We start from the raw sequence: 25649 nt of genomic DNA, 5'->3' as shown, positions 1-25649 counted from the left end.
TTTGCTCTGATTGGCTGTTACACAGAATCCAGTCGAGGAAAGCAAGTAGCAATTAGAACATGTCCTATTCCTCCAAATCAGTCAAGCAGTCAGCTAGGCGGCCATGATGGCTACCTAGAAAGTTAGTTCAGCGCCAACTAGGGCATTCCTACTAGAAATCCAGTTCCGTGTGATAGGGGCTTAAGATAATTCAATTTTCATAAACCTCTGAAATAGCAAAAATGCACATGTGCACTGAAAGAAAGATAGTTGTCACTTTCAGGTCTGAATGCCGAGGTGGAAGCCCAGATTCGATTCCCGGGTTTAGCGATCTCATGTGTGGATTTTTCACAATGTCCCTCTATAAAGTGGCTCCGGAGCCAACCCAACATCTAACGGGTACCTGGGGTATAAAAGCAGCCAGAGCATGGTTCTGATCACATCACCTCCACAATGGCTAAGATCGAGAATGTGTAGTACCCCATTTCTGTGCTTATGCAAAGTCAGTGACGCTGCCAGAATAAAACTAGTGAGGTGGCAGAGGAAGGGGGACATTCAATATACTTGTATAATAAATTCATATGTGTTGTATCGCTTTAAAAACTGTGTCGTGATTGTTTTCAATCGACTCGTGAGAGGTCCAAGTTTAAAGGACTAATAAAACATTTGACATAGTAGTTATTTATAGTGGAATGACCTGTACTCTATGCTCCACGTCCGCAAGTATATTACATTGAATTATTTTTCTTAGCTTTAATGCCAACTTTGGCTAAGAGAGGATCAATATTAATAAAATAAAATCCAAAGGACTCAGTGTATAAGCAGCCCGTTCTGCTTCGATTGGTGTTACTTGCCAAGTGGCTGGGTAAACACCTCTAACACATTGCCACCTCACTCAAAGACCTTATGTATACAATCGAAATTATACCAATATCTACAGCTCAATGTGATTCAGTGCTATAAATCTATCCTTAACTGATCAGATAAATTATTTAGAACTTGCGATACTTTTAAACTTGCTATTCCTTTCAAATATGGTATTTATGGCGTGTCCAAGGGATGTTTATTGGGGACATAATCCGCCCTTTTGCCTAGTATTACTAAAAAAAGAACGCCAAAGGCAGGAAAAGATGGCAGGAAATAAAAAAATATTTATCAGAACTTTCCATTAAAAAACAAAAATAAAAACAGAAATTTGCGTGTGCTGTTCTAAAATTGAATTTCCATGCTCCCATATGAGAAATTCAATTTTTGAAATATGTGTATATATGTGTGGAGGTTGAATTTTGTACCCCTCCAAATGAAAAAAAAAAACGTTCCTACGCCACTGAAGCCTGTCAAGTGGTCCACAGTTATATCTTAAAATGTAACTCTATTATTGATTTTTAAAAAATTGCCTCCCCCTCCCCGCAAACGGAAAGAAATAGATCTTATGCTTTGCTTAGCTTTACCCCCCGAAATATCTGAAGAAATCCTCCAATGAACACGTGAGAGGAAATGGGATTGCGTGGAGGGGGGAAAGCAACAACAGTTACAAGCCTTCCTAGCAGCGTGTACTGCTTCGTTCTGCCCACTCGACTACCCCCCCCCCCCTTTCTCTGCCGATAAGCGCGGCCTTGATCCAGAGACAGAGTATACATATTGTATTAACAACTCGATTGAAATCAGCGTATTCAACTCCTCAAAAATGAACATCTAAGTTCATAGCCTGCTTGTCGACAATAAGAACACTTAAGTGGAAGGAAAATTAGGAAACTGGTCGATGCTCGCGCGTCATCCAGTGGGAATCGGAGACAGAATATGATCAGAATCTCTGATCTCTTACAGTGTCCACAACCGGCAGCAACTCCAGCACCTCGCGGATTCTCGACAACGCAAACAGTCCCAAATTGGGGCTGCATGGGTGAGCACCTTCACAATTCCCGGCCTCCAGGTAGCTGGATTACAGGAGCACGCCACAACTCCCAGCGGGCAGAAAGCCACCGCTGAGATGAACAGCAGAAGACAGACCAGCACTCAGAGAGGTGCAGTCTGGCGTTCGGAAAAGTTCGGAACCATTCGTAAACCTCCACGGATGACGTCAGCCACGGGACGTCAAAGACGAGCACCAGCAACGGCATAGGAATTCACAGCGATGCCAACCCTAGCATAATAGTGCTAAACCTAGCATAATTTAACCGTCTTTGGCACCTAGCACCCTGTGTTTGGCATAACAGCCAAATCTAGCATAATCTGGAACCATCGGTAGACATTGAACTCAAAGGAAAGTGCTCTGAGGAAGTAAAAATAAAAGTAACTGCACATCTCTATTTCAGGAGTGGACATGTTTCCAACAAAAGAGAGTAAATTGGCCCGGGGATCCCGTCCCCCACCAACGCCTTTCATCTCTTCCGCATCTTCATGCCATAAAATCGAAGAGGAGGGTTGGGGCGGCCCACCCTCAAAAGTTTGTCCTTTCCCAGCACCGACACAAGGGGTCAGCCATTTGCGATGCCTGTATTTTCGTGAGGAATGATTAGTAGAAAGTTGGATTGACAAAATAAAGCTCATGTGGCGCCCTCCTTTGTCGGCAAATATTGACCATCTTTGTCTTCAGCTTGTGTTCGGTTCGGTTCAGTCGACTCGACATCTTACCATTTCTGAAGCTGTCTCCCGCGGCGAAAAAAGCTTTGTTCGTGTGTTTGATTTTAATTCTTCGTGGTTGCGTCTTTCAGTATATTTTTGAGCGTGTGTTTGTATCTGTGAGTGTTTTTTTCCTGCTTTATAATTTTTTTTATATAAAATATATTTGGAAGAATTTCGAAAAATGAGTATCTACTAGTAGCAAAAGAAGTAACTGTGAAACTCCGGAAATGAAAAAAAAAGCCGTGGGGATTTAAACCAGAAATGGGAGTCGTATGCTCAGAAATATAGAAAGGAGTGGGAAAGAGGCATTTTTTATTTTTTCGTTTGGCGAGTACCTTTTTTCCTTTCTCTTTTTTTTTTTATTTGTAAAAATTGTTATTTTACATAGAAATGCATTGTATGAACATTTGAAAGTTGTAAAGAACTAGCACAAAAGTGTGTGTCTCTGGCAAGGTGTTGTTGGAGGTGGATATGGGCATGGTATTTGTTAATACGTCCTTCCATATAACGCAAAAAAATGCAGTAGTATATGAAAGATATTTGTGAATTATACACCGACCCCCCCCCCCACACCGCAGCAATAATTGAAAGGTAACGACGCTTAACTTTGTCATATCATCTTCCCTCTCCCCATCTGCTAGAAAAAAATTGTGAAGTATTTTTACAAATTTATTAAGCCACATGCCCTAGTTCGACCCTTGGTAAGGTATGGATATGTAATTATGTTTTTTCCATCCCATAGTCCATAGACCATTTCATGAGTTTTTCATTCACCCTCATTGTCGTACTTACTCCCAGAGACTCTAAGGCAAAAAAACGACTTAAAATAAATAGATCTTAGGGTGGGATAAAATATAACATCTGAAAATAGTAATAAAATATATTGTTAATAATAATAGTAATAATAATAATAATATTGCCCTAGCACAATTGGGTGGCATTCTAACATAATTTCGCAGTTCGAACAGCACTTTTCGTAGCTAAGGGGTTGGCAAGGCTGATTCACACTTCTTCCGTGTTTTCGGAAATAAATTTGTTTTAAAAATCGAATGAATGTTCTGGCGTGTGTGTATAAGTAAATGTATATGTATAGAGCAGACTATATCTAGTAAACTGTGTCGCTGAAAGTTAACTATCAATAGAATTACATGTAATTAAGAGCGGGAAAGCCAGCTCGAAGGTGGAGCAGAGGTTTGTTCAGAATTTTTTATTTCAGTGGTGTAAATTCGTGTTTATGGGGATGAAAAGTTATACTTAGAGCCAAAATGACCACAAAGTTGTCCTTTTTAAAACACTGTGTGGGGTGTTAGGGCGAAGTTGTTGGATTAATCACTGGGGCCGAGACATTACAACTTCATGTTTTATAATCCAAAAGTTGCTTTTTTAGCACTTTCATCCTGTAGTGTCTGCAGTTTCTTTATTTGTTCTTCAGCACATTTTAATTTCTTTTTCAGAGTTTCAAACACACTACCTTGTTGGAGATTGGGTAGATTAGGTATATTTCCAGTACTCAAAGTCTCTGAATTATGTGCCATGCAAATTTTTTTTTCAAGGATACAACTCTTCAAGTCTTTCCACTGCTCGCTTTCGAATCTGACGTTTATTGGCACGTCCACTCCGATCAATTATGTCATTTGGCTGTTGAACACTACTGCAATTCACCACACAACCAGGCAAATTTAAACATGGTACAGCGTTTCTATTAATAGGTAATAATACTCAGCAGTTCTGCTTTTAAGTTCCGTTCATAATCGGCATCCATAAAATGCGATGAGCACACTGTCGCTGTTTTGGTGTTAACAGGATCTAACCTTTTCACTTTGAAACCCACATCTTGCACGTAATCGGATCCTTTAGAAACGAAAAATAGCTTACACCCAGGCACTTATCCAGGAATTCCTTTCGGGGAGGTGAGTGAACACCATTTTTAAGGGGTATTGTATGTTTAAGGCCAGTGGTGGCAATTTGGTTCTAAAACGGAGGGGGTTGCAAGGAAAGTTTATTTTCTCTTGGTAGACAAGGCTTAGCATTAAGAGGACATAGTGTGGAGGCAAGAAAATGGGGAGCAACTAACCCCTAAATCGTCGCCACTGTTTAAGGCTCTCATTTTAATCAGAACTTGAAATCGGGACATTTTTAACCACTCGAATCCTCTGTTTCCATGCTATAACTTTGTGTGCAGGAACCATCTCAGTATGTGTGTATGTCCATTTCTTCTGATCAGGATCAAACCATCTGTGTACCAGAAGTGCTCTTACGAAGCTGTTACACATACACGAGATGGACAATCCACTCGACAACGCGAGATAACAAACTGTGGGCTGCAAACTGGACACAGACAGTTCTCGAATATTTCTCTTTGATTCCAGCCTGAACACTACTAATGTCAGTGGCGTCTCGTGGCCTCAAATTTGGCCGGGGCTAATTTTTTAAAGAATTTAAAATATAATGACAATTCACATGAATTTCAAGAAATAGGTATTTTTTCTTCTAGACTACAAAACTGGACTTACTTTTTTGAAAGAATTTGAAATGTAATGACAAATTACATGAATTACAAAAAAACGGGTATTTATCTTCTTCTAAACTACAAAACTGGACTTATTTTTTTAAAGAATTTAAAATATAATGACAATTCACATGATTACAAAAGAAACAGGTATTGTTGTGAAACATACCTTTCTACGAACGTTGACTCCTGTTCTTCTGCTCAGCAAATTTTGTTTTATCCTTTTTGTTGAAGCCCTCTATGTTTGAAATGTATTCTATCTCTATTGTAAGCAAGTGCCAAGGCATTTGGTCTGTCTTGTCCCATTGCATTTCTTAAGCAGGTTTTAATACGCTTCAATGTGCTGAAATATCGTTCAGATTCAGCTGTTACCACTTGAGTTATTAAAACTATGTTTGTCATTTTTACTGTTTCTGAAAAGGTACCCTCTAAATAATTTCAAATAAAAAATGAATGCAATCTACTGATAGAGTTTATGTTTTTCAACTCTTCACTACAATAAAGAACACGAAGTTCCCTCTTCTATGAAGGGATAATAAATCTGGGAAGATGCCTCTTTTTAAAGATTATTCTCTTTCATTATGTCCTCGTAGAGCAAGTTCATGTCGACCACAGAATTTTAAGCAATCGATAATTCTATTTAATATATGCCTATTTTTCCGGACAAATTCATTGTGTCTTGTAATTGACAGCCTATGTCCTTCATCAATTTGTGTTCGAATATCAACCCTGCCAAACTCACTCAAACATAGCGAATGAAAGCCACCAAAACACTACAGAACATCACGCGAGATCAAACGCGACGCAACGGAATTAGCCCCGAATCAGCACTCAAATCCATTGCACTCTCCCCTTCTCTCTCTGCAAGCATGTGACCTTCACTGTAGCGTAAGTGGGTGTAGGCCACGCCTTCCTTTGTGACGTGCCCCGGAAAACGATAATTGACATCAATGCCGCTAGGGGCGCTGTCGTATCCATTGCAACAGACGATGAATTTTCGTGGGTAAAAATCGCCTTTTAAAAGACTGTGTGATAGTTATGCGTTATGGTGATTTATAATGACGTGAATAGGTCCGTTTTTCTTTAGGGGCTAAGCCCCGGAAGCCCCAAGGGACGAGACGCCACTGACTAATGTGTCTTGTCCTCCCATGTTTGCAGCTCTTATAAAAGCAGAAACCCACCAAATTGTTCATATTCAGGACTAAGCACTCGCAAGTGTTCAATATTGTCTGTCACAGCTTCCGCAGTCTTCTCACACATTGGCACGAAACGAAGGAAGTCTTCTAGAACAGGGGTTTCCAACTGGCGGCCCCCGTCTCCTTTCTCTGCTGCCCGCGAAGCCAGTTTTATTTATTTTTATTAAAATACGTTCTTTTTTTTACTGAAGGAACGGATGCTCTGTGAAGAAAGACAATATCACAGGTACAATTGGTTTTGCAGTCAATAATGATAATCAGAAGAATCTAAAGTGACGTAACTTTCTCTTCACACCATGCATTCCATCCCTTCGCTATGTGAAATGAACTCGCCTGCTTCCGCGAAGGCTTCACTCTTTTTGTTCAGAAACAAACTGCAGAGAGGCGCTATAGAGATCTGTTTTTCTACGCACGAAGTACGAAGAGATTTCCAGTGTTCCAACTCGGATTGTACTGTGACTGATTGTTGTTAAAGTTTGTGCAAATATTGAAATGAGCAATATCTCCAAAAAACGTAAGATTGAAAATTAAAATAGCTTCTCTCGAACTTGAATTGCGTGATTTGCAAGGCGATGTGTTCCTTCAAACTAGGCAAGAAAAGGGGCCAGAGTTTTACAAATACTTTCAAAAGAACGCTTTCCAAACCTTCGTAGTTTTGGGCAAAGAATGACATCGATGTTCGGCAGCACATACACGTGTGAAAGTGTTTTTTCTTCAATGAAGTTCATCAAGAACCGCTACAGAAGCAGACTGGCAGATTCTTCACTGCTTCACCTTCTGAGACTTTCAAATACAGAAATTCAAGTGGACATTCCAACTTTAATAAAAGAAGCAGATCGGGCTCAATTTTCACATTGAACACTTCCTATGAAGGATTCTTATTTGTATGGTGTGTCTTTAATTTCTTTCAATTCATCAATAAGTATTGGGTTTTTGTGAAATAAATTCTAATTATACAATTTTGATTTGTAATTCCATTGTTTTATTGCCTCATTTTAGAAATCTAGGTCATGCGAAAGTACTAAATTTTCAGTTCAGCACTTACAATTTTTGTAATTTTTAATCCCCCCGACAAAAAAAATGCGTCCCGCCTATCAACTGCTGGATATAATTTTGGCCCTCAGACCTTTTGAAGTTGGAAACCACTGTTCTAGAATACAGCTGGATCGCGAAACAATTAATGCACAGTGAAAACCCTTCCGTTCCCAACGCATTAATATTTCGTGTCCCAATATGATTAAATGCTTACTTATTTATCTCCGGTGATGTGCCCAAGGGAGGGTTGGTGGGGTCTTAGCCCCATTTGAACGTCAAAGACAGGAAAAAATGGCAAAATGAGGACTGACTACCAAAAATTGTATACGTAACCACTCTCCCTTCCGAAAATCGTGGGAACGCCACTCGTTATCTCAGACACATTTTTTCAAATCAAGTCACCAGAAGTTTTTATGATTTCGTATTGCAGACTGAAGTAAAGCGCCTTGTACACGATCAAATAAATCATGAACAAGTCCTTGAATTGAACGCTTAAAAGGAAATGAAGTCAGAGACAACGCCATTTTTCTCATTGGATCCAATGTCCGGTCAAAGAATATCTATTTAGGAATGGTTCTAATTAACGCATATTTATATCCTCATTATATTCTAGAATGTTCTGTTTGACTCCTCTTATTCAAGAACATTCCCTCTCACGTCTTCCAGAGATTAGAAATTACAACGAATCGCCCTACGTGTGGAGCTACCTTTGTTGTGCAGCTTCCAAATACTGACAAGTCTCTACATAGTGCTCAAGTTCACTGCGACAACACTGAAAGCTCAAGTAAAGTTTACGTGCAATATTATCAAGAACAGGGTAATTCTCCCAGGACCGTAGCTAGAGGGGGGCAACTGCCCTCTGAGAGCCTGCTTTGCCCCCCTGTGAAAAATATAGAACACATTCCTACCTGGAATTCTCATTAATCTTTACAATTATATCCTGTATTACTCTAGCAACATAACAAAGATACTTATTGATTTTGTGATTTATGAAGGTGTGTGAGATTCCATATAATGTCTTATCAGGATAGGGGGGGGGGGAAATTTCTTCCAGATTCAGACTTCGGGAAATGATTTCGCAGTTTTCAGTATCTAGAATAGTTGTGACATTTTGAGTAGTTTTGTATTAAAGGTGCCTAATGTGTTTGGATGTTTTTCTTGAATGTGTTGCTATGAAGTTTGAACTGCATAATTTTTTGTTTCCCAAATCTACCTTTTGGTAATAGCAATTCATGTGATAGAGAGAGGGAGTGGATATTTATTTGATTTTTGTTACTTAGCGTTGCTTTTCTGCCTCATCTAGCTAATCGTGACAATGAGTGATGACGTGAAATTGATGAAGAGACACTCACAAACAGTAATAGCAGGACAAATGGATACTCAGGATGGAATTAGATTTCAAGTGTTTCTTGTATTTTTCTCCCAGGTGGCTTAGGGCACTTGCAGTGGGCACAGAGGGGCAACTGCCCTCTCGATTTCAAACTTTATACAAAAAAAAGTACATTTCGTAAAATTTTCTTGCTCGCAAACGAAATATCTGCTATTCTCATAGTCCAAGTTCAGAGTCATAGCTTGGGGACGGTGGGAGTCAGCCCTGCGAGCCAAAACAATTTATAAAAAAAAAGTTAAAGAGAATGCCATGGCACCCCGTGAAATTATTTGCGCCCTATTAAATCAATATTGTTTTCAGTTTCCAAATATTTTGATCTAAAGATTTTCCTGCTCGCTTCGATCCCAATATGATTCTTTTCTGTAATGCATTCAAAATTACCCGAGAGAGAAGTAAGGCCAGCACCTACTTCAGATTGTTGCTGCTTAAATGCAGGAAAAGGAGCGCGCACATTTGAGAGACAATTTGGCGGATGAATTTATCATGTAATGTATTTAAATTATATATATATATTAAAGAAACTTTGAATATGTACACAATTTAACATTAATATGTTGCATATGTATCTTCTTATTTTACGTCGCTCCATGTTGCATATTTGGAAAATATATGTTGTACATGAAAGTTATACTTGTCATATGTACAAAAAGAATAATGTTCGACATGCATATTATGTCTTTCAAAAATACAGCTTGTGTGCTTGTTTTCCATTATTAGCTACTATGAAATTGAACGTGTTGGAAAAATATTTCAAATCATTTGTTCAAACACAAATGTTTAACACTAACTTCTACCCCCCTTTTGCATGATTTACAATGATAATAACGTCTTTTAATGCTACTATTATTACCACCACTATATTACTATTATTATTATTGGCACATTTTTCCTGGTACTTGACCCCCCTGTCCAGATAAAAATTTGAGGTTTCGCCTTTGCTCACAAAGAACACTGATGCCCAGGCTCGAACCAGGAACCCCTGGCTTTGTAGTGTCTTATGTAACCATGGGGATCGGTTAGTGAAAGATGTAGGACAGCTTACTGGCTCAAATTATTATCAAACACGATGAAAAGTGATAGTGTTTCACATTTATTATTTCGGTTGGAAAGCGATAAAATTTGTATTTTGATACGGATTACACTAAGCATCTCATGGAGTGTTGTAAATACCTAGGTATCAATTTCAAATCTTATGAATCATTTCTCTATGCAAACTCATCAAACATGATAAGCAACATAGGTGTGTTATGATATCCATTTTATAAAGGAAAAGTTAAGTTTTAACTCTGTTTGCATGATATCATTTCCATAGCATGTTATATATTGCTCTCACAGTTTTGAATGGCAGTAAAAAAAATGACATTTGCAACTGCGAAGCTTACAATGGGATTGCATACATTAAAGACAGAAGATGCTATATTTCGATTGCTTGTAACATCGAAAGAAGAATTAGACGAGCAAATAGTGACTGAGAAAAGTTGCTTGCCTTGATGTCCTGTACACACTGTGAAAGTTGTCGTTGTCGGTGGCGACACCCTATGAATATAGGTTCAAGAAAATGACAAGTAGAAAAAGGCTGCAGTGAAATAAATACGATTGAAAATCTCTCAAATTGTATTCTATTTATTTTCTTATATTTATAATATTACATTGTGTATGTAGCAGACGTTGTCTGTTAAAGTACCTCAGGCACAATCTAATTTTTTGACAAATAATTATGTCAACTCTTCTGCTATGGAGTGGATTCTCCTAATTTTATTAATAATTATCATTTTGTGATTGGCAGAAATCCGTATCAGCATAAAAAAACCCTGATATTTGGGGTTTATACGCTTCTGCTCAAAAAGTGGTGGCGATAAGCGACCCAGAGACCTCGTGCCGCGGGGATGGGGTATGGCGAAGGAGGCCCCTTATATCATTTGGTTTCGTACGCCGCGGTGGCTCAGTCGGTAACGCGTCTGACTACCATGCTCAAGGTCCCAGGTTCGATCCCCGGCCGGTTCAAATCCGGGAACTTTTCTAACGGTGGAAGCGGCCCCGGCGCCTACCCAGCGTCGAATAACATGGGTACCTGGGGGAAACCCTGGGGGGTAAAGGCGGTCAGGGGCGTGATGCTGATCACATCACCCCCACTCACGACCGGATCAAGAAAGTGTGGGGCGTTACCCCCGCACCCCCTATACGCCTTCATGGCGTGGTGCTATGCACAGGGGAACACTTTACCTTTTTTTTTTTACCATAGTCATTAAGGAACATATTTTTCAAATGTAAAGATGATTCAAAATTTCCCTCTTTGAAACTTAATATGAAATATTAAAGATGACACTATAATCCAAGAAGTCATCGATCAATCAAGGGATGCCTATTTGTTTGTTGGGTGTCAAACACATGTGTTTCAACAATAGGATAATACAATTCACACAGTATTTTGCAAAAATGGTTAACGTAACCAGTAGGCAAACATTGTCTGTAGTGATGCAAGGATCTTCCCATTCTAAGCAACTAGAATGCGTGGTGGACTAAGGGATCCATGTTTTAATGTTTAAGGAAGTACAGTACAAGAAATGTATTAAAATTTTTGCACAATTCATCAAAGTGTAGATAATATGTAACCATTATTATTTAATTAATTCGATTTTTCTTGCATAACACAACACAATGGTGTTGGATTCTCGTTAGATTCCTTTGTGCGTAAAAATCTTGCATACTGGAAACTAGAGGGAAACATTATGAAGCACGATTTATAAGGGACTTCCTTCATCAGTTCTGCAGAGAAGCCCAAAGCTGTTGGTACATGTTAATCGTATATTAACATTATTGACCTGTAAATATAGAGTAGATACAGTCCCGATTAGCCTATTTACGTTAAACTTTATCTTTGTATTCTTTGGTAGTTCGAAAGGTCATCATCGAAATATTGTTATTTGATGTTTCTCGAACTTTTTTTTTTTGTTCATTGGAGTTTCAAGATATCATCCCTTTCCTGTTACTTAACACTTTTGGAGGAGGGGCAAGTGCCCCTTTGTACCCTGCAATATCTGCCAATGCAAAACAATATATTAAAAAAAATGCCCCCTCTATAATTTATTTTGGCCCCCATACTAAGAATTCCTGGCTACGGGCCTGAATTCTCCGTCTTGCTTTCATAAGTATTTCTCTCCTTAAATTATCGTCCCATTATTTAAGAAGATAAAAACCTAATTTTATGTAGTGTAAACTGAACAATTACCTGATGGGACTCGAGCCACCTGATCTCCCATCTTGGATACGCGCTAGTAACATTAACAGGGTTATAGAACATTCTCAGTCTTTTGTCTGTAATTATTTCTCTCCTTAAATTATTGTCATATTATTGACGAAGCCGAAAGCCTAATTTTATCTAATGTAAACTAAAAAAAAATCTGGAGAGAGAGAGGGGGGGTCACTCCCCTATACCCCACTTTGGATGCGTGCTCTTATCAATAACGGGGTTACAGAACATTCTCCGTGTTGCCTCGATAATTATTTCTCTCCTTAAATTATCGTCACATTATCTTATTTCACACCACAAGAAACCAAAATCCTCATTTTATCTAGTTTAAACCGAAAACGTTTGCTTGGATACGTGCCTGTCCTACTGTATTTCTTGCGTTGTTCGGGCACAAAGCAACAGCACAATTGCGCGGCATTTTCCTAAAATGTTATTGTTGTTGGAAAAAAAATCTCCACTATCACACAAGAGCTACAGAAAAAGGAAACACAAGGCCACTTAGATTCTATAACAAGCTGAAAGGTCAGTGACAGCGTCACCTCTGTCCCGTGAGTGACGTCAGGGTTGGGACCGCCCACGACCCTCTTTTTTCAGCTTCGGGAGGGAAGACTGCAGTGTTGCCAGAACAAGGGAAATTTTCCTTTTGCAGGGAAATTCGGACCGAAATTTTAGCCAAAAGGGAAAAAGGAATTTCGGTGAAAAAGACCACAATTGCAGGGAAATTTTGAAGTCATCTGACTGCATTACTACAGTTTATGTTAATTTCGAATTTCATATCCCCATTTTTTATGTTATTTATTTTTCTATTCCTACTTGTTTCTGCTCCTTTAAGTTTATTGTACGTTGCTTTTATGCATTTTTGGATAAATAATAACGATGAGGATTAACGATTGAATAGATTCCTGACTAGGATTCAAAACCTGGGACATCTGGTCAGGAAGTGGAGAAACTGAAATGTGAACATTTTTTTAAAATATTTTTTATTCTAACGAAAAATTCCACAACCACCACTAATAATGCTGCTACTACTACTATCTGTGCTGCTACTACTACTACTAATTATTATTATTATTATTATATAATTTGCTTAGGTGAAGGGAAAAATTTGTTCAAAAAGGGTGTGTCCTCATATTGTGGCAACACTGGAAGACTGCGCTACTTTCTCAACTATACATATATACTTACTTTGCCAGCACTGTCGCTGGCTACGGAATAGTTCCAAAACATTTTTTGTTTCACGGTGACCTGTGTCTAATTGCGTGGGAAATTTTTAGAAGGGGAGTAGAGTATACCCCCTAAATCCGAGCCCCTTGTGTGCGCTCTCAAACAATCTTACAGACGCAATACGAAGAATCTTTTTCTTGTGGCTAAACATTGAAAGTTTTACTTTTTCATATTATCTCCATATCCAAAATAATTCAAACCACTGTCAAATTATTATACATTGTAATACTAGTTACTTCACTTAATCTGCGAGCAAAACTTTATGAGGAAAAACTACTGAACACTACAGTGTTAAAGAACTTAAAAATAATGATTTTAATGTTTCCATAATTATTGTATAAATTATTAATACACGTATTTGTTCAAACAAATAGCTATTTTATTTACAAAAGTTCTTACATGTTTTTAATTTAATTAATTGTTTTGGTGCCTGACAGGCACAACCCGTCCAGTCATGTAAAAAAATTAAAATTATTTTGTTAACATTGCTTTTTCCATTGGCAGTACAAGTCTATGCAAATTTCACTTTAAAGATGAAAACTGTGTGGCATGTTCTAGAATGGAACCCCCCCCCCACACACACACACAGACACGTGAGAATTTTCTACTTCCGCCTCAAATTTAAAAAAGGGTTTCTGCGCCCTTGCCTGTATCCGTGGTGCCTGATATCATATAACACAACAAAAATATTGTATGCATGCTACTGTATGGGTAGAAGAATCAAAATGAATGAGAAAAAAAATAGGCTTTCGCTTACTTTATGTAATTTATGTAAATTAATGCTATTTGAAACACATTTTGAAAAAGATCTGAATTATTTGTTCAGGTAAAATAAAAAAGTTTTGTTTTTATTTTTAAAAAATTATCTGCGTTTTAAAGACAAGTGTCGTGCCAAAATGTATTTCCTTTTAAAATATATTTTGTTAAGTAATTTTAAAAGAATAGCTCTGACATCGCATGTGAAATGTTACCGTTGAGATTTACGTAGTCTACATATCTCCCGGAAAAATAATTCAATTCGAGATGTGTGAACAAGAGATGATACGAAACTTTTCAGTCTCCATTCTTTTCGTGAATAAAGATGCCTTTATCGTCCTCGGTCTTGCCAATTATTTTAAACCACCGTTCCGCTCTCAAAAAAATACCAGTTGTCCATTGCAATCACGTACAACAACAAACATAACATGTAATATATGAGAGATCTCTATGGCTAAATAAGTCAAATAGTAAAGCCAATTTGATTTACACTAAGATTTCACTCACGTTACATGCAAATAATTTGCTAACAAATGATACATGGTCCCAGCTTCGATTTAACTGACATGACATTTTCCTCGTTCTTGGCTTCGTCTACTCTCCATTAAATAAAAATATCCCATCTGAATTGCCAGTCTGTCTCCCCACCGTTAAAGCAAAAGATCAGAGTATAGAAATAATAGCGGGAGAATCTTTTCATCGTTAGCCACCAGCATAGCTTCAAAGATTACGTCCGATAATAAACAGTTTACAAACATGCATTACTTCCGATTCTCATGTTCCCTTGCGTCTGTCATGTAATAATTTGTTAAGTTAAATTTAATTTAATTTTCTCCTTGCCTTTTTATCCGAGAGTTACCCACATTATTTCCTTTTTCTAAGCAATTTATACTTACGGTCTGATTTACGTTCACACTTTCGCTCTATTTGTGGAGTCATTTGAAAATTCGCTGCATGTTAGATGTTTCCATTCATACGTAAGTGTGTGTGTGTATACAGGGTGGCCCAAAAGTCAGTTTCCCCAAGGAGAGAACAAACTTATGATACTTGTAGTAAGGAAATGTGTATTTATTGCTGGAGAAAGGTAAGAGAACACAATCTACCAGTCTCTACACAGATAATGCTAATGTTTAACACCGTTTGCCCGGTGGAACTCAGTAGATGGGATCACCGCCAACGTCTGTCGCTATTTAATATTCGCAATTTATTTGCACGGGTGTTAATTAATTTGCACTGGTTTTAATTAATTCGCATGTACTTAGAATTCATTTGCATGTACTTAGAGTACTTTACATTTATGTATTTGCATGTTTATAACTTTTTATGAATATATATTTATTTATTTTATGAAAAATATGTATATAGAAGTTAATTAGAGGTACTAAACGCTATGCATATGTTTTTATATTTATTACTGCAAAGTATGTAATGTATAAAATGTTAATATTAATGTTTATAATATTGAAAATAAGTTTTCTATGGTTTATGAACCGCTATGAACGGTGGTAATGGGTGTAGGTACAGGTTCAATTACGATTGGGGACGGTCCCGGTGCTCGAACCCGCGATATGCAATATTATTAATTAGTACTATGTAATAATGTATGTTATTATGGTATGAAAGACGATGATCTCAGACGCCAGACAGGAGACTGTGAACTCCGCAGGTAGAGGAGAAAGGAATTTGGGGGAAGAGCGGTCAAGGTCAAATGACGTCAGAACGTCAGAACAAAGGAAGAAGCTGATTCACCAATCAGAGAACGCGTCGGTAGATTTTCAGAACCGGTTTTTTCAAGGTTAACCAGTACGCAAGAACAGGGGAAAGCTATGCAATACTGTAGGGCAGGGGAGGTATTCAACCAGACAACAAAGGATGTCTGAGAATGCGCAGCAAGGGTCAAATCTCTGAAGCTATGCGGTTTCCGCCGCCAATTAATATTCCGCTCAGGTTTGCCTCCAAGGCACAGGACGCTTTAGCGCAGGTTTTTTTTATCTGTACTATGAAGAAGGGAGAGCTATTAGGGACGGGGCCTACAGTTTTCACCATTTTCTTTTATCACGGGGTAACGAACCTAGGACCCTTTGATTATTGATTTAGGTAGTAAATGTATGTTACTGTGTGCTATTTAACTTAATTTTGAGTTTATTTTTTACCAAACTTTGACTTTATGTCAAACATTTTCACAGCTTATCCTTATTTTTACCAAAATAACACTATTTGTACTATTCAGGCAACACTTTTATTAAATTTTGGACTCACAAAGACATTTTTTTCAACGTTTAACTTATTATTTTACAACTTTATATTAATTTTTTACCAAAATAACACTATTTGTACTAATCAGCAACATTTTTTATTAAATTTTGGACTCACAAAGACATTTTTTCAACTTTCAACTTATTATTTTACAACTTTAAGTTAATTTTTTACCAAAATAACACTATTTGTACTATTCAAGCAACATTTTTTATTAAATTTTGGACTCACAAAGACATTTTTTCTACGTTTAACTTATTATTTTACAACTTTATGTTAATTTTTTACCAAAATAACACTATTTGTACTATTCAAGCAACATTTTTTATTAAATTTTGCACTCACAAAAAACATTTTTTCAATTTTTAACTTATTATTTTACAATTTAATGTTAATTGTTTTACCAAAATAACACTATTTGTACTATTCAGGCAACATTTTTTATTAAATTTTGGACTCGCAAAGACATTTTTTCAACTTTTAACTTATTATTTTACAATTTTATGTTAATTTTTTTACCAAAATAACACTATTTGTACTATTCAGGCAACATTTTTTATTAAATTTTGCACTCACAAAAAACATTTTTCAATTTTTAACTTATTATTTTACAACTTTATGTTAATTTTTACCAAAATAACACTATTTGTACTATTCAGGCAACATTTTTTATTAAATTTTGTATTTACAAAGAGATTTTTTTACAACGTTTTAACTTATTATTTACAAGTTTATACCTATTTTTAACCTAAATAACACTATTTATACTATTAAGGAAAGACTTTTAGTTATATTTTCGACACACAGAGTGTGTGTTCTCAACTTCTATCTGTTTATTTCACAAGTCCAGGCTTATTATTACCAAAATAATACAATTCAATCTGTTCAGGAAAGACTTTTAGTCGCATTTTCGACACACAGAGTGTGTGATCTCAACTTCTATCTGTTTATTTCACAAGTTTAGGCTTATTATTACCAAAATAATACAATTCAATCTGTTCAGGAAAGACTTTTAGTCGCATTTTCGACACACAAAGTGTGTGTTCTCAACTTCTATCTGTTTATTTCACAAGTTTAGGCTTATTATTACTCAAATAACACAATTCTATCTGTTCAGGAAAGATTTTTAGTTACATTTTCGACACACAAAGTGTGTGTTCTCAACTTTTATTTGTTTATTTCTCAAGTTTAGCCTAATATTTACTCAAATGACACTATTTATATTATTCAGGCACCATTTTTATTACATTTTGGACACACACACACACACACACACACACACACACACACACACAGAGAGAGAGAGAGAGAGAGAGAGAGAGAGAGAGAGAGAGAGAGAGAGAGAGAGATTTTTCCAAGTTTACAGGATTATTCTCCAAGTTTACTCAAATAACACAATTTAAATGTGTTTTGAATTATATTTTGTACACATGAAGTGTGTTTTGACAAGTTCTACCCTTTTATTTTACAAGTTTAGGCTTAATATTACTCAAATAACACAATTTAATCCAGTCAGGAAGGATTTGTTATTATATTTTGGATGCACAAAGAGATGTTTTCAACTTTTTTACTGATTTTTTGCAGGGTATGTATTAATTTGTATTTATTTTGTTTCGTATCATATATACATTTACAAATTTTTAACTTAGAGTTTAGTATTTATTTAATTTTTTTCAAAAACACTAAAGAAAAAGTACTTTTAGCTAAAATGTAAGCCACAGAATATATTATTATTATTATTATTATTATTATTATTAGGGTTTACTGATTTCCACTATGCTATTTTTGGTTCTGTATTTCTATATGTATTTATTTAGGTCAGGTTACGCCTGCTACGTAGGAAAGTTTGTTTATTTTAGAGTTTGCTGAGTATTTTGTTACTTTTATACTAGGTAAAGTTTTCTAAATATATCAGGTAGGGCTCCATCCATATACTTTTGTTTTTGCTGTTTGGAGATGATGCGATCAGCACCACTCTCCATCTGCTTTTTATTTTATGTACCCAATATTATTTTGAGGCTTAGTGAATTCTAGAGCCTATTTATGCAGGAGAGAGGGCTTGAAAATTTTCATTTCAGATAACCCACAACTATTTGTCAGAGTATTTTAAAGGATATTTTATATTTATTATGTGCTACTAGAATATCAAAGCTTGCTTAATTTTTATGTCTGTAACGCTGTTATTGTATTTCTAGCTAAGGCTTACTGGATAAAGTACACGAAATGTTTAACATTTCGATTATTTGCCTAATTTTTAGTGTAACGAAAATTATTGTGTGTCTATAAAGACTGAAATGCCTTTACCGAAGAGTCCATAACTGGACGCTTACGAACATTGTTCCTTTTTTTTAAAAAAAAATATAACCATTTATCAATATATTGACAATTCACAGGACAAGACGAAGTTCACAGACGACTGACTATATGGACCATAGGTTCACTTGCTAAATGTTGTTTCTATGCTAGAAGAATAATTTAGCCTTATAACCTTTTTCAAGGTATTTTAGAAGTATTACTGGATTTTTTGGGTGCATCAACATTTGGGTTATTTCCATTTGGTTTATTATACGAGGCTACAATCACTATCTGAACACTGAAATCCTCTGATTGAAACTAAAAGCTTAGGGTGTAACTAGGGATTTAGTATGTATAGCGACAATTTATAGGACAACATGAACCTTACAAAGGATTACAGGTGACGTAGGACCACACGCCAGAGCTTTGTTAATCTGCAAGAAGCAGTTGCAACTAATGCTATGAGGGAATGAGGTTGATTTTTACTGTTTCACAAGAATGCTACCTTTTATACACCCAATATTTGCTTTTTCAAGTAACTATTTGTACCAGAAGCACACAGGTCAACTCTAACTACACTTCAATTTATATAAATGTGGCAAGAACTATATTTCTGAGGAAGTACGCCAAAGCAGATTACCCGATTAAAGTATTTGAAAAACAGATTTTTCTATGCAAGTATATTTTTATTGACTGGATTATTTAACAGATCAAACAGAAAGACTGCAAAATTCATTAAATGTAGTTCTATAGTATAGGTGGTTTCAGAGATATAAAAAGAACAAATATAAGATTTCGCTTTTTTTGCTTCTGAGGCTAATCGCGACGCTAAGGGTAAATGGCGAGGAAATGTAACGGAGGACAAACAGTCCCAAAAGTTATGAGCTGCATGTAAGTTAATACCACAGAGATATTACAGTAGGTGTAGGTTCTACCACCAGAACTTTTCTATCATAATAATACTGGTTATGCTGTACCGTTAGCTAAAGATGCTGATATTTGAGAAACTTAAAAGCTTACTCACGACTTACTGTTGCCAAAGATCCGATGACAAAATTTAAAAATTGTTATCGCCCAGACAGGGACTCGAACCCTGGACAGATAGGTTAAAAGCCTAACGCTATACCAACTAAGCTATCTGGGCACAAGGTATTCTTTTCTTCAAAAGTTAGTTATGTTAAGAAATATATTGAAACATGTGAGAACACTCTTGGTCTGGTTCGACAGAGAAGGAGACAACATTTCCAAATTTTTTCAGACTGGGTGTATTTTTCCACTATAGGGGCCTTCATTATATGTAATTCGAAACGCTAAAGTTCAGCTAGCTTCCAAAATTGAGGTAAAGATTGTGTTTGACGAGATTAACAAGTTACAATTATATCCAGTTACGGACAAATAAAGCTAAAACTCTCAGATTTACTGTACTAGCCAAGTTTTAGTAACATTTTCTTCACTTTAGTACTAATACCAAAGAAATAGGTATATTTTATTTATAATTTGACAAAATGTACTAGTATTTAATTCACAAAGTTAGGTAAAAAAAACAGTATTTTAAAAAAATATTGTTACTGCCTTCAAATTTTATGTTATTTAGCCACTAACAACTGGTTTAAACTGTTTGACATCCTTTAAATAGCAAAAGAAGGAATTATTTGTTTAGTATTTTTACTACTTTATATTTATTTAAGAAAACAATACTACGGTTTAACTTAATTTTTAACAAATTGTTACTAATTTATATATCAAAGTTATGTTATTTAGAGTGTTTGAAGGCGTATAAAGTTAATATTTGTACTTATCAGTGCAACTAACAATTATATTTTACACACAAAAGATAATGTTTACAGTTAAATCACTTGAATCAGAGAATAATATTTTACAGTAATTGATTCATTCAGCACTAGTCAGTACTTTTATGCATCAGAAAGTTTTCTTAATTTTCTATTATGCATGCTATTTTGTGCTATTCTTAAAATGTATTTCTAAGGCAAACTGGTTTAATTTTCTGCTTATAATGGAAAGTTGACATAGTTTTCGCACAATGCTTTGTACATTTGTTATTCACTACTTACAATTCAAATATTATGCTTATTTAATGTATAACTAACTAACTCTCTAGCCTTCTTAAACCCGAAGGTTCATGGGTGCAGCAACACATGCCTCTCATCTGTTCCTGTCCTAAGCAAGATCTATATACTCCTTTCCTTCCCTACCAATTTCCTTTAGGTCCATCTCTACATTATCCCTCCATCTTTGTTTTGGTCTTCCTATTGGTCTTTTACCATCAGGTTTCCCAACAAGAATCCTGTATATTTTTTTCCTTTCCCATTTGTACCATATGATCTACACACCTAAGTCTTCTTGATTTAATTATTCTAATAATATCTGGACATGAATACAAATTATGTACTTCTAAATTATGTAATCTTCTCCACGCATCTGCCTCCTCATCTGTTTTAGGCCCAAATATTTTCCTAAGGATTTTATTTTCAAATACTCTCAATTTATGTTCCTTTTTCAATGTAAGGGACCAAGTTTATTTACTGTATTTAACTTTTATTTTTGTAATTAACAAAAATTAAAAGCTTATACTGTAGTTATTATATTTTTTTCTATCAGCTTATTTTGAAATTAATATTATTAGGTATAGTCTTTGATTTATAACTATATTGCTTTTTTTATCAATTTATCTAAGAGTACACGCAGACAAACACATGTGTACACACTTTTATGTAAATAGATATGCCTTTTTTTCAATATTTTAGTATGAAGATTGCACTTTAGCTATTTAAGCAAGGGTAGGAAAGGTAGGATTTCAAGGGTAGGAAAGGTAGGATTTCTGAGAATTTGTTGCAGGATTTTGTTGTCCAAGTATAGATGAGAACTGAGCTGGGAGACTGTTTTGAACCTTTTCATGAGAGTTTGCATGTGAACTGTATGCAAATTGAGCACTATTGACTGTGCATGCTTCTAAGTTTTGCTGTTATTTTACATCAAGTCTGTGAGACTGTAGTCAGTTTTCCCATTTCAAGTAGTTTTTATTGATTGTATTTGTATATGTTGTGGGGACTTAGCAGTTTTATGTTATGAGGCACTTTGTTGTAGAATATTTTTACATGATTGTTTTGAGATATTGAGTGTCTGCTGTTTTACTTGTAATTATTTTCCTTCTTGTGTTGTGTATTTGACTATATTTTGTCCAAGTTCGTATTATTTAGAATAATTGTTATTGACTTGTAGATGTAGGGACTAATAATCCTTTGCAAGATGCCCTATACTTTAGTCTGAACATTATTCTTAGTGTTCACTTTTGAAGCCTTAGTATTCTGGTAGTATTATTAATGTAGAGGTAAATTAGGCTGAAACGTAGGCATTTTTTCTGATAAATTATACTCACTTAGTTGTTTCAGCAGGTAGAAGTTGCATGCTGGTTTACTGCTGATGATGTTAATTTGCTCTTCTTATGTACTACGTATGATGTAGCTTACTTGAGTAACTGGAATTTTCTACTGAAAAAAGGATTGCTTGTCTATTTTATTCCTATGTTGTTGAGTTTGTCCATAAGCAAGCCATGTTTTTACTCTATTCTATGCCTTGGAAGAATCTAGATATATTGTGTTTGCAGTTTTATGTTTCTCTAAGGTTTCAGCTATGTAGTTTTTTAAACTGTGCTATGGCTTAACTATTGATTTCTTTTTCTGGATGCCATGTTGGTTCTGTGTATTCCTTTTGCTGCTTGAATTTGACTTAGGTTGTTTGCTTTTTTCCTTAGATCTTTATTTGTTCAGTAATTTTTAATTTTTTTAATATTTTTTTACATAAAAAAAATCAAAGTACATTGTTAAAGTCAAAATGTGTTAAAAATCAATTTTTCAAAGTTAAAGTTTTAAAAATACAATTTTCTAAAATTAAAAGTTATAATAGTACATTTTTTGTTAGTAGAAGTTTTTATACTAGGGCAATTTATTTTGTTGCTAATGTAAAATTTGTTAGTTAATGTAAAATTAAAGTAATTAAAAATCAATTTTTCAAAGTTAAAATTTTAAAAATACAATTTTCTAAAATTAGAAGTTATAATAGTACATTTTTGTTAGTAGAAAATTTTATATTAGAGTAAATTCTTTTGTTGTTAAAGTAAAATATGTTAGTTAATGTAAAATTAAAGTAATTAAAATTCAAAAAAAATAAAAAATACTGAACAAATAAAGATCTAAGGAAAAAAGCAAACAACCTAAGTCAAATTCAAGCAGCAAAAGGAATACACAGAACCAACATGGCATCCAGAAAAAGAAATCAATAGTTAAGCCATAGCACAGTTTAAAAAACTACATAGCTGAAACCTTAGAGAAACATAAAACTGCAAACACAATATATCTAGATTCTTCCAAGGCATAGAATAGAGTAAAAACATGGTTTGCTTATGGACAAACTCAACAACATAGGAATAAAATAGACAAGCAATCCTTTTTTCAGTAGAAAATTCCAGTTACTCAAGTAAGCTACATCATACGTAGTACATAAGAAGAGCAAATTAACATCATCAGCAGTAAACCAGCATGCAACTTCTACCTGCTGAAACAACTAAGTGAGTATAATTTATCAGAAAAAATGCCTACGTTTCAGCCTAATTTACCTCTACATTAATAATACTACCAGAATACTAAGGCTTCAAAAGTGAACACTAAGAATAATGTTCAGACTAAAGTATAGGGCATCTTGCAAAGGATTATTAGTCCCTACATCTACAAGTCAATAACAATTATTCTAAATAATACGAACTTGGACAAAATATAGTCAAATACACAACACAAGAAGGAAAATAATTACAAGTAAAACAGCAGACACTCAATATCTCAAAACAATCATGTAAAAATATTCTACAACAAAGTGCCTCATAACATAAAACTGCTAAGTCCCCACAACATATACAAATACAATCAATAAAAACTACTTGAAATGGGAAAACTGACTACAGTCTCACAGACTTGATGTAAAATAACAGCAAAACTTAGAAGCATGCACAGTCAATAGTGCTCAATTTGCATACAGTTCACATGCAAACTCTCATGAAAAGGTTCAAAACAGTCTCCCAGCTCAGTTCTCATCTATACTTGGACAACAAAATCCTGCAACAAATTCTCAGAAATCCTACCTTTCCTACCCTTGAAATCCTACCTTTCCTACCCTTGAAATCCTACCTTTCCTACCCTTGCTTAAATAGCTAAAGTGCAATCTTCATACTAAAATATTGAAAAAAAGGCATATCTATTTACATAAAAGTGTGTACACATGTGTTTGTCTGCGTGTACTCTTAGATAAATTGATAAAAAAAGCAATATAGTTATAAATCAAAGACTATACCTAATAATATTAATTTCAAAATAAGCTGATAGAAAAAAATATAATAACTACAGTATAAGCTTTTAATTTTTGTTAATTACAAAAATAAAAGTTAAATACAGTAAATAAACTTGGTCCCTTACATTGAAAAAGGAACATAAATTGAGAGTATTTGAAAATAAAATCCTTAGGAAAATATTTGGGCCTAAAACAGATGAGGAGGCAGATGCGTGGAGAAGATTACATAATTTAGAAGTACATAATTTGTATTCATGTCCAGATATTATTAGAATAATTAAATCAAGAAGACTTAGGTGTGTAGATCATATGGTACAAATGGGAAAGGAAAAAAAATATACAGGATTCTTGTTGGGAAACCTGATGGTAAAAGACCAATAGGAAGACCAAAACAAAGATGGAGGGATAATGTAGAGATGGACCTAAAGGAAATTGGTAGGGAAGGAAAGGAGTATATAGATCTTGCTTAGGACAGGAACAGATGAGAGGCATGTGTTGCTGCACCCATGAACCTTCGGGTTTAAGAAGGCTAGAGAGTTAGTTAGTTATACATTAAATAAGCATAATATTTGAATTGTAAGTAGTGAATAACAAATGTACAAAGCATTGTGCGAAAACTATGTCAACTTTCCATTATAAGCAGAAAATTAAACCAGTTTGCCTTAGAAATACATTTTAAGAATAGCACAAAATAGCATGCATAATAGAAAATTAAGAAAACTTTCTGATGCATAAAAGTACTGACTAGTGCTGAATGAATCAATTACTGTAAAATATTATTCTCTGATTCAAGTGATTTAACTGTAAACATTATCTTTTGTGTGTAAAATATAATTGTTAGTTGCACTGATAAGTACAAATATTAACTTTATACGCCTTCAAACACTCTAAATAACATAACTTTGATATATAAATTAGTAACAATTTGTTAAAAATTAAGTTAAACCGTAGTATTGTTTTCTTAAATAAATATAAAGTAGTAAAAATACTAAACAAATAATTCCTTCTTTTGCTATTTAAAGGATGTCAAACAGTTTAAACCAGTTGTTAGTGGCTAAATAACATAAAATTTGAAGGCAGTAACAATATTTTTTTAAAATACTGTTTTTTTTTACCTAACTTTGTGAATTAAATACTAGTACATTTTGTCAAATTATAAATAAAATATACCTATTTCTTTGGTATTAGTACTAAAGTGAAGAAAATGTTACTAAAACTTGGCTAGTACAGTAAATCTGAGAGTTTTAGCTTTATTTGTCCGTAACTGGATATAATTGTAACTTGTTAATCTCGTCAAACACAATCTTTACCTCAATTTTGGAAGCTAGCTGAACTTTAGCGTTTCGAATTACATATAATGAAGGCCCCTATAGTGGAAAAATACACCCAGTCTGAAAAAATTTGGAAATGTTGTCTCCTTCTCTGTCGAACCAGACCAAGAGTGTTCTCACATGTTTCAATATATTTCTTAACATAACTAACTTTTGAAGAAAAGAATACCTTGTGCCCAGATAGCTTAGTTGGTATAGCGTTAGGCTTTTAACCTATCTGTCCAGGGTTCGAGTCCCTGTCTGGGCGATAACAATTTTTAAATTTTGTCATCGGATCTTTTGCAACAGTAAGTCGTGAGTAAGCTTTTAAGTTTCTCAAATATCAGCATCTTTAGCTAACGGTACAGCATAACCAGTATTATTATGATAGAAAAGTTCTGGTGGTAGAACCTACACCTACTGTAATATCTCTGTGGTATTAACTTACATGCAGCTCATAACTTTT

Source organism: Lepisma saccharinum, chromosome 2 (assembly GCF_977018435.1).
Source record: "Lepisma saccharinum chromosome 2, izLepSacc3.1, whole genome shotgun sequence".
Classification (NCBI taxonomy): Eukaryota; Metazoa; Arthropoda; class Insecta; order Zygentoma; family Lepismatidae; genus Lepisma; species Lepisma saccharinum.
Note: the sequence above shows the minus strand (reverse complement) of the source record.